The sequence below is a fragment of the Drosophila grimshawi genome, unplaced genomic scaffold (assembly GCF_018153295.1).
Source record: "Drosophila grimshawi isolate 15287-2541.00 unplaced genomic scaffold, ASM1815329v1 contig_311, whole genome shotgun sequence".
In the NCBI taxonomy this organism is placed as follows: Eukaryota; Metazoa; Arthropoda; class Insecta; order Diptera; family Drosophilidae; genus Drosophila; species Drosophila grimshawi.
Window position 1 is genome coordinate 23292325 of NW_025063098.1, and position 9736 is coordinate 23302060.

Sequence of the window (9736 nt, forward strand, 5' to 3'; positions counted from 1 at the left end):
AACTCATTGCGTAACAAGTATGTCGGAAGTGTAACCATAAAAGTGTACGAGTCTTAAAATAGGTGTATTAAAATGATAAAAGTAAATTTCATTGCTTGTTAGAAGCATAAATATTACATTGATTTAATATTACTTATTATTAATTATTATTATTCTTATTCCTAAAAAAAACATATACATTTTTCATCAAATTTCAACTTTAGTCATATTTAATAAACAAGTCCTTACAGAAAGCAATTCCTTTATTATTTATCGTGCAACAGCTGGCATGCATTTTTACAAGCTTATCTACTAGTAGTTCCATTTCTATGCAACCTAACCTTGCCACATTTACAGCAACAGCAAACTTATAATTGGTTTATGAAGCACACCGTATTTCGTAAGATTATTACAATATTTATGGCTAGCCAAGTGCACCACATTTTCTTCTTTAGCCATTACAACACTTATGAGCTTATTTAATTGTTGGGGGAAATACAAACTCACTGAGCCAACCTCGCATACGTAGAAGTCTGTAGAAAATTGCGGATTTCGCACTGTCACACGCTCTCTGGCCATCTGATTACAATGCTAGCGCTTATGTGGCTCGTGATTTATGTTTATTTAATAATTCAGACTTTTATCACATACAGCAGCCAAGCACACACGGACGACTCTCTCCGGGCACTCGGGTCTATCTACAAGTCAGACAGTCAGAAAGTCGATAAGTCGGTCGGGCGGATGTGGAAGGATTCGTTTGCTGGGCGAAAATTAAATTCATTTCTGCTCGACTACATGCTGTGGTGGGCCGAACAGCTTGATGGTTGGCATTTTGCCCTAGCAAGCTTCCACGTCTACTACAAATGACAGTGCGAGAGGCTGCCGGAGATATCGCTTATAGACATAAAATGCAAATTAGGTAGAGAGGCAGACAGTCAGCTGGACTGGAAATCGTTTGGCAGCATAACACCAAAAACGGCAAATAACTTTGGCCACATAGGCAATAACACTGAGACGGGCCAATTCACGAGCCACTTGGGGGCACCATTCAAAATCAGATTATAATCTATTATTACTCCTATAAGGTCAAATTTGTTGCACAGACTGTTGCTAAGAGTTTGGTAATTACAACGTAAAATCAACATAGCCTGGCTCATATTTAGCACATGCCATTGATTTATGCCAAATAATTTGAATAATTAATTCGTTCAGCTTGAACCACATTCACATTCAGCCGTGTAAGTTATCCTCCATCTAGTCGCTGTCGGTGCCGTTGAGTGGATCAGCATCAAATGCGACTAATGATATGCAGAGCCACAGGCACGTGAACTGAAGTTTCTGATGGGCACACACTTACCCACTTACACGCTCACACATATACACACACATACAACTTCAAATTACATCCTCTAATGTATGTTTGAGCCCCAAGACTAGATGTGTGGGTATTCAGTTCTTAGTGGCAAAAACCATTTGTGAAAAAGTTTTGGGAGATAAAAACAATACTCAAAATACCTTAAAGTTGAGACAAAGCTAATACATAAGATAATTGGCAAAAGAAGTCTCATTACTCTTAAGAATTTTGTATCTTTAAATTCTCTTTGCATTCGAATATCTCATTTTATTTAATGCCTAATCATTTATTTTATTTTTATTTTTATTTTTGCTACTTTTCTGATTTTTATTCATATTTGGAATACTATCTCTACTGAAAACTTAAGTAAATTGTTGGCTCATGGCTATTTCAGCAAACTTTCCTACCGAATATCGCTGAAAATTGGAAATATCAAAGTACCACTCTCTATTTTAATTAATTCAAAATTTAAGAACAATCCATTTAGTTAAATTATTTTTGCTAAGACTTTGTCACTTTTCCTTTTTCCCCTATGCTCTAATTTGCCACACTTATTAATTGGGTAATTAGTTAGAATACTAAAGTCAACACGCAACAAATCTGATAATCTTATATAAGGTGACAAGGAGAAAACTTTCTACCTAAAAGTAAAAAGCATTCAGTCACCCAATATCGTAAGTTAAGCAAACTTCAAAACAATTTAAAGCCTGCAATGCTGTGAAGCGAATCCGGTGTTGTAACAATGCTTACTAAATTCAAAGAAGGACGTGCTGGTCCTGCGCCAAGACTTTGATATTTGCCCGCACAATTTCGCAATTTCAGGGACAGACAAAGCGCAGCTAAGCGAAACTTTAATCAACTGTCAATAATTGATGATAATCACGGCGCAGCGTAATATTGCTTATCAACAGATACAACACCAACATCCGCAACAGCCAACAACGACAAACGGCAGCGGCAAAGACAGAACCACCAGTGATTAACTTAATAAACGGTGGAATGTGGGCGGGACACGGAGTGCAAAAAACACAGGCAACCAAAACAAATCGAGAGACGAGCAAACAAACAAATCAAACGACAAGTGGAAAACATACACAACGTGAAATGCGTAATATAAACACAGAGATTATACGACTGTGATATACCCCATCTGAGAAATGAATTAATGTCACTTAACGTTCAGGTACAGCTAATTTACTTATCATTAAAAGACACCGAAGTCTGTAAGTATTTAAGGTAACAACTAACACTGTCAATGCATATTACTTTTGAGGAACATAAAACTAATTGGGAATTGCATGCATCGATGCAGTAGAGCTATTAAAAATGGTTGTTCATATTAGATTAGAACTACCAGTTAACAACAGCTACTATCCAATAAGCATACCCAATTGGAACAACAAAATAATAATAAAATAAAATAAAAATAATAATATTAGAACAAAATTAATGTAATAGCATACGGGCCAGACGCAGAGGTCTGGTATTTGGTAGGATTTCGATGGCTTATCATAGGGGTCACGGATGCAACCAGCGATTATTATCGCACTTGTCTTATCAATATAATTTTTGTCTATAAATAAACAGAAATCAACACAACAAGGTATATTTAGTAACAGGCCACTGACTTGTTTTTTTTTATATATATTTACATTTCTATTTTTTTTTTTTGTTTTTGTTTAGCTTATAACGCAGCAAGGCAATAAACGTAATATGAGCTGTATAAGACCGCAACAAATAATGATGATGCTGCTCCTCCTCCTCTTCAGCGGACGTGTCCTGCAACCGTGATCCGTGAGGCGTTATTAAAACGGCAGCGTCAGCCCTTTTTTAGCTCCCTGGTGTAGATTATAATGATAAGCACTAAGCCACTGGCATGCAAATTGCTTGTAGGCGGCATTAAATTTAACAGCGACGTGTGCACACATATACGCATCAACACATATGAAACAAACAAGCAGACACTTACACACACACACACACACCCGCACACACACCCGCACACACACTCGAAAAGCTTATGCAAAACTGTTCTGAGGCTAATTCAATTTTCAAGCTGACTCCATCAAATTGTTTTTGTTCCCTCTCTATATTTATCAACTTTTTTAGTTCATGACATTGACACAATAGCCAACAATTCTACCTTTCCCCAGACTCTCGTTGGATGTGTTAACGTGTGTGCGTTTGTATGTGTATATGTATGTGTGTGTATGTGTGTGTGTGTGTGTGCCACTTGATTGCTCGGCGAGCCGTTAAGCAGCTGACATGGCCCTTCAACCGCACCTTGTTCGACTTGAACTACGGCTTTAGGCTCTTGGCAACAGGTGGCAAGTTGTTGCTGTTGTTTTTTGTTTTTGCCATTTTCTGCTGCCACTTGATAAAATGTTTATTTGTATTTTCTTATTGAAATGTTTTTCTATTTTATGCAAAATTTTCAATTTCATTTTTGACACTTTGATCTGTCACAGATCGAATTTGAAACAGCCGTGCAAAATTGGCTACAAAATTGTCTGCTTTAACTGTGTAAAATGTGAATAACTTTGTAACGATTTGTAAAACGTATTGGCTTACTTGAATAATAAATAATAGGCTAAATAAATTCTAACCACTCCATTTTATTTTAAACACTATATGTAAATAAAATTAGAAAAGTTTAATATTTAAGAGGGTTTATTTAAATCATAACATATTAAGGCACTCTTTCATACGCTCGCAAAAAAACGGAAAATGTAGAAACTGTTAATTATTTGTTATTGAATCGTAAAACTTTTGGTATCCACAAACTAGAGAAATATGTTAAATATTATTTTCGCTGGCTTTTTTTTCTTATTTTTTAAATAGAATACTTCGAAATATATTTCCAATCCGGTCTGTATTCATCATTAGTGAAATATTCACAGCTGACTAGAAAAGCTTTGCAGTTTGAACAAAAATGAATATAAAATTCATTCGAATTGAAAAGATACTTGTAATTGTTTGGTTTAGATTTAAAAAAAAAAGGTTATGCTTCTCACAAATAATCTAATTATCCATCATAATCAACTTAATTTTCAAGTTTGAATATTGTTTTCAGATTGAAATGCAAAACAGGAATGAATATTTGAATTTTCAATAGAATTACCTCCTTGCATACATCCAAATTTTGTTAATACAATAGTCGCATCGTTAGCTGGGCAATGACCGGAAACGTGATATATCTGAGCCTACATTGATTAATTTTGAATGTCACGGGAGCCGTTTCTTTTTCGCTTTTGCGCCTAAATAACCTACTTTAACTTTTACGAGGCGATTGGCCAAACTTTTGCAGTGCTCGGCACATAAAACAGCTTGGAGCAGGCCATCTATCAGACATAAAAATGTGGCTGAAACGGGGCTGGGCAAATGCAGCTAACATTCGCATAGACATACAATAAGTGAATGGCATTTCATAAATAGTTTTATGCAGGGCATAAAATAATGCTGCATAAAAGCCGCAATCAGTCGGCCCATAAACTTGCGAGTGTACAGATTTCTGCTCTTTAAAGAGCATTCCGAAAATAATTTCAAACGTTTATATATTTTTTCGTTTGCTGCTGAGCCGCATTCCGTATTATTTATGCAAATGAGGACATGCCATGGAAGTCCTTTCATTTTTATTGTTTTCACCACACCAAAAAGCGTTTCAGCATTGATTTTTCTTCTTTTTTTTTTAAAGCAGCAGCAGCAAAACAAAACAAATAACACAGGAACAGCAACAACCAAATGAATAAAAAGGATAAATAAAATAAAATAAAATAAAATAAGAAACTGAGCGAACAAAGTGAAACAAATAATAAAAATACGTTGAAAGTTTTATATGATTTTGCCTACACATTTTTTTACGCCTTAGCAGGAATGTAAGTTGGCGTGACAAAGGACGAAAGGGTTCTTGCAGCAAGCTTGACTGAATTTTATATATGCAGGCTTAGGCACGGAATTCAACTTTAACACCATTCCTTTTGCCTGCCAAACAGGATCTGTAAATAATATATGTATATGATGTGGTGAAAATAAGGCGCACCAAATTTATTGCAATTTGTTTGAGTAGAAAATAGTGTGAATACAGAAGAAGTATTTCAGTTAAGGCCAAGGTGCTCGTATGTAATCCCATGAAGGGAACAACATCATCATGTAACTTGCATTTAAATGGAAAGTAGTACAACTCTCGCATTACAGGTAAGTTTTTCTTTTTCAAGATTAGCAAAAACCTAATTCGATATACGCATTTTCTATCCGTTAATCTTCTGTAAAATTGGTATACTTCGATTCCAAAAGCATATGTTAATTTTCTAATTTAATATAAATAAAATAATATTTTTGTATAATCAAATGAAATTATACAGTTTTTACACAGCTAGATGTTAAGTTTGATAACAATTTTCAACCAAACCCGCATTAGAGAAAGGTTTTAAATGCCACAATGGCATAGAATGTTCAAGTATGCATCTAATATGAATAATCCGATTGAGGGACACTGCAGAAGGATATGTGCATCCACAAAGTATTTAGAGCTCACATGTGTAAGCCATCAAAATGTTTTCAAAATACTCACCTCCACAATTGCGATGAAAACTTGTTGATGAGGGGCGGATGGGGAAAGCAGGCGACAACAATGGTTCACAGGTATTTTTTCTGTTTTGGGCTGCTTTAAGGTTTTTTAATGTTTAATATGTGTCACGCTTGGAAAATTCGATATCATCCGCCGCATGTCACATGGGACACATGAAGATGCATATAAGCGACTTTAATGTATATTTGGTTTTTTATTTATGACATTTAATTTTATTTTTATGTACTTTGATTTCCATTACGCAAAGGAGATTTGCCGCCGTGTTGTAAAACTGCTGGGAATTGGTCGTAAGCAATATATACATATATATATATATACATATGTAAAAGCCTTGTACAATAAATGTATTAAAACGACCCGTCGTCGCTTATATGTAATTTTATTTCATTTGATTTGATTTCGTTTCGTTTTTGGTTTCGGCTTTGGGTTTACTTTGTGTTTTTTATTCGCTTCGCTCAATTTGCACGTGTGCTTCGTTATAATTTTTGTAGGCGTGACGCCAAAGTTACTCAGCATAACGAATAAATAAAATGAATCGCGGCAGACGAGGCATCTCTCGCGTATAAAGAAATTTTGGTTTTTATTTGCTGTTTAATGCCGCACCGTGCGACTTGAATCAAAAATTCTCGAGCGCTCTTCAATTAAATTGCGTGAAAAATTGATGCGCTCGACGTCGTCCCGGCCGCTGCCCCTATTGGGCACCATTTATGTCCTTTGCCACTTGCTTGTGTCTGCTGCCAGTTTGTAATGAATTTAAATGAGCCACCGTCGGCTGCTGAGGTATTTTCATTATTTTCAATATTTTATTTACTTGTGACGTTTCTAACGCGCTGTAATTAATTATTTTAACTGGTCGGCAATCAAATTATGATTATGGTTTCAGACGCTTTCAATGTTTCAACACCCAAAAATTTTCAAATCCAATTTAAATTCGTTATCTAAGCAGATTAGTGGGTGCAAATTGTCAAGCAAAATATATCAAATCAAAATACGAGTATTCTATTGAAACTTGAACAAAATTAAAGCGTTATATATTTTTTATTTAAGCGATATGTCAAAGATATATTTATTGTAATTATTTACTTTTTTTATTGATTGAGTCTATTAAAGGGTTTAGACTTTAAATATTTTAATTTTTTTTTATGAGTATTAATTTTTAAATTTTAAATAATGTTGAGTTATTTAATGCTCTTATTAAAATGTTGTCCTCTTTGTATTATAATATTTGTTAATCATTTTGAAAAATTAAATATATCGTTATGATTTGTGCTTCAGCAAGCCACAATATTTTATTTAGTTAAATAACAGAACTTTTTAAAGCTTTTAGTAAAAGCAAAAAAAAGCAAATTTGAATTATATTGGAAACTATTTGTATTTTTTACACAAATAAGTAAGTCATCATTTTGTTTACTTAATTGAAATGAGTTCAAATTTGCCCAATTAACAAATATATGAAAATCTTTGTATCTGAAACATTCAATTTACAATACTTTTTGTCACTTTTGTTAAGAGTAAATTGCCGTTAGAAAATCCGCGAGGACGACCACACGCCGCGAACTGCGACTAGTAAATGACAACGCTGCCACTTGTAATAGTTTAGTTTGTGTCTAGATATTCTAACGGTATTAATGGTGACGGTGACTGCGACTACGACGCACACTTTCAATATTGTCGAGCTCGAAATGAAACGAAAACGTAAAATGACAAATAAGGATGTGGCAGCACCACCAGGAGCAGCACAAGGAGCAAAAGCGAAACCGCACGCGACGTGCAACAGCCGCCTACTGATGGGTTTATATCTGCCAAAAGCAGTAGCAAGTGCTCACCCATACAACCACAAACACAGCCGCACACACAGATACACACACCCAAACACACACAAGCGTTGCCTCTTTGTTGATAACAGTTTTCGAAATTCGAAATTCGCCGTCAGCTGCTGCTGTTGCTGCGCCTGCTGAAGATGAAGGCGGGCCATGCTGTGTGACCCACAACAGAGGCAGAGCATAAAACAACAACAACAACAGGAACAGGAACAGTAGTAAGGGACTAGTTTTAGCATGTTGCATATGCCACACAATTCTCAGTGCTCGTCCATGTCCTCGTCCTCAACCTCGGTACTCTTATTCGGTAGCCGCCTGAGAACAGTTGACGCATGCGCCGATAAGTAGGCAACAATTCATAATGACAACGTCGCTATCAACGACTCGCAAGTTGGCGCCTCTTTTGGGCCCTGTGTTCAGGTTTACTGTTTTCATTCCCTGTAATCCTGTATGGCTCATTGGGCATTTCAGAACTTAAGCAAATATGTAATCATATAGTATATAAGTAATATGTACTTTCAAATATTTATTAATAAATTTGATTATGGATTATTAATATTTAAGATTTGTTTTTATGTTTATTCAAGTTGATTTACTTATTGCGGAATGCACTTTAACTTATACAAGTTATAATATATTGTGCAGATTATAATAATCTTTTCATCTTATTTCATTGTATAAAACTAATTAAACAGTCATGTTTCATTTCAAATCGCTTCACGCTTTTAATAACTTTTTAAATGTACTTTGACCCTGTACTTTTATAATTTCTTAGAGGGTATTTCTATGTCAAACGTTAACATATTTGTCGAACTCTTGGCTGTTTCTTATGGTTTTTCTTTTTTTTTGCCACCACATTGGCTTATTATCTTTATTGTCGTACAATATTCGGATGCCTGTGAATGAAATTAGTCAGCCAGCCAGGCAGCACTTGACTTTGCCACCGGTCTCAAGTTCACGTGCCGCTGGGCCACTAATGAATTATGGCAAAGTTATTAATGAAGCTCTTAGTGGCGTGGCAATGTCATAGACCGCTTCAGCTGACCCAGTTGTAGAGTGAATTCAAATATAGCACAGCGATTAGATAGGCCTGAAGTATGAATGGTGCTTTTGATGCTATAAATAATAACATTTGGAGAGCATGGCCATAGATTTTGGCATCAGAAAATATAAAAATATGTATATAAATATATCAAAAATACTTTTAATAATAATAATTTTAAATAGAGTATATATAATATTAACTAACAAAATATTTAAAAGTCTTTAAAGAAGTATTAATGTTTGACATATATTCGTAAGCTATTAATTTGCTGAGTACTCTAAAAAAAACTCTGAAAAAAATTAGATCATTCAAATAATTCAATTCTAAAAAGTATAAAATGTTAAAAATGTTATTTTTTAATAGCCTAATTAATCTTAGCTTCATTTTATTCATAGTTTTTTTTCGATTTGTTACTTGACTGCGCATTTTAATTCTGGGAATTATTCTTAAATTTAGCTGAGTGAAAATTTAAGGCAAAACAAAGTTGCGAAAATGATGCAACGGATGTTTATTGTGTGTGTGTGTGTGTGTTGACCATTTGGTGAGGGTTTTAATGTATGCATAACGACCATTGCGATAACCACAAATGTTTCAACGCAAATGCCACAACTTGGATAAGCAGTGAAATTTTGAGAAAATCGGAAATTGAAAAACCAAAAGCAACACTAAAAACTAAAAACGCATGTGACCTAAATACAATTCACAAAAATAGCAGCCCTCACCCTAAAAGCGGGTTTAGTTCTATTGAGTCTGTTATCAATTGCCTTGGCAAGGACACAACAAAACAGCATCCGCAGCAGCAGTCGCATCAAGCACACACACACACATAAATATATATGGATCTATGCTGAAACATTAAAAGCAGTTACGGAAAAGCGCGCGAAAAATGGCATTTGACCTTGTGTGTCGTCCAGAATGTCAATTATATATGCTTGTATAGAGTTATTAGG

The 9736-nt window shown here is 34.9% G+C and overlaps 1 protein-coding gene across 1 annotated transcript in view; it reads right to left on the reverse strand.

Annotated features, from left to right (window-relative positions):
• Positions 1 to 7623, reverse strand: part of LOC6568382 (soluble guanylate cyclase 88E) — a 44616-nt gene extending 36993 nt beyond the window's left edge. The window contains exons 1-2 of the mRNA XM_001994678.3: positions 7412 to 7623; positions 5904 to 6192 (exon numbers count right to left, since the gene is read on the reverse strand). The gene's annotated coding sequence lies outside the window, so the exon portion shown is untranslated. The remainder of the gene's footprint in view (positions 1 to 5903; positions 6193 to 7411) is intronic.
• Positions 7624 to 9736: the final 2113 nt, after the last annotated feature.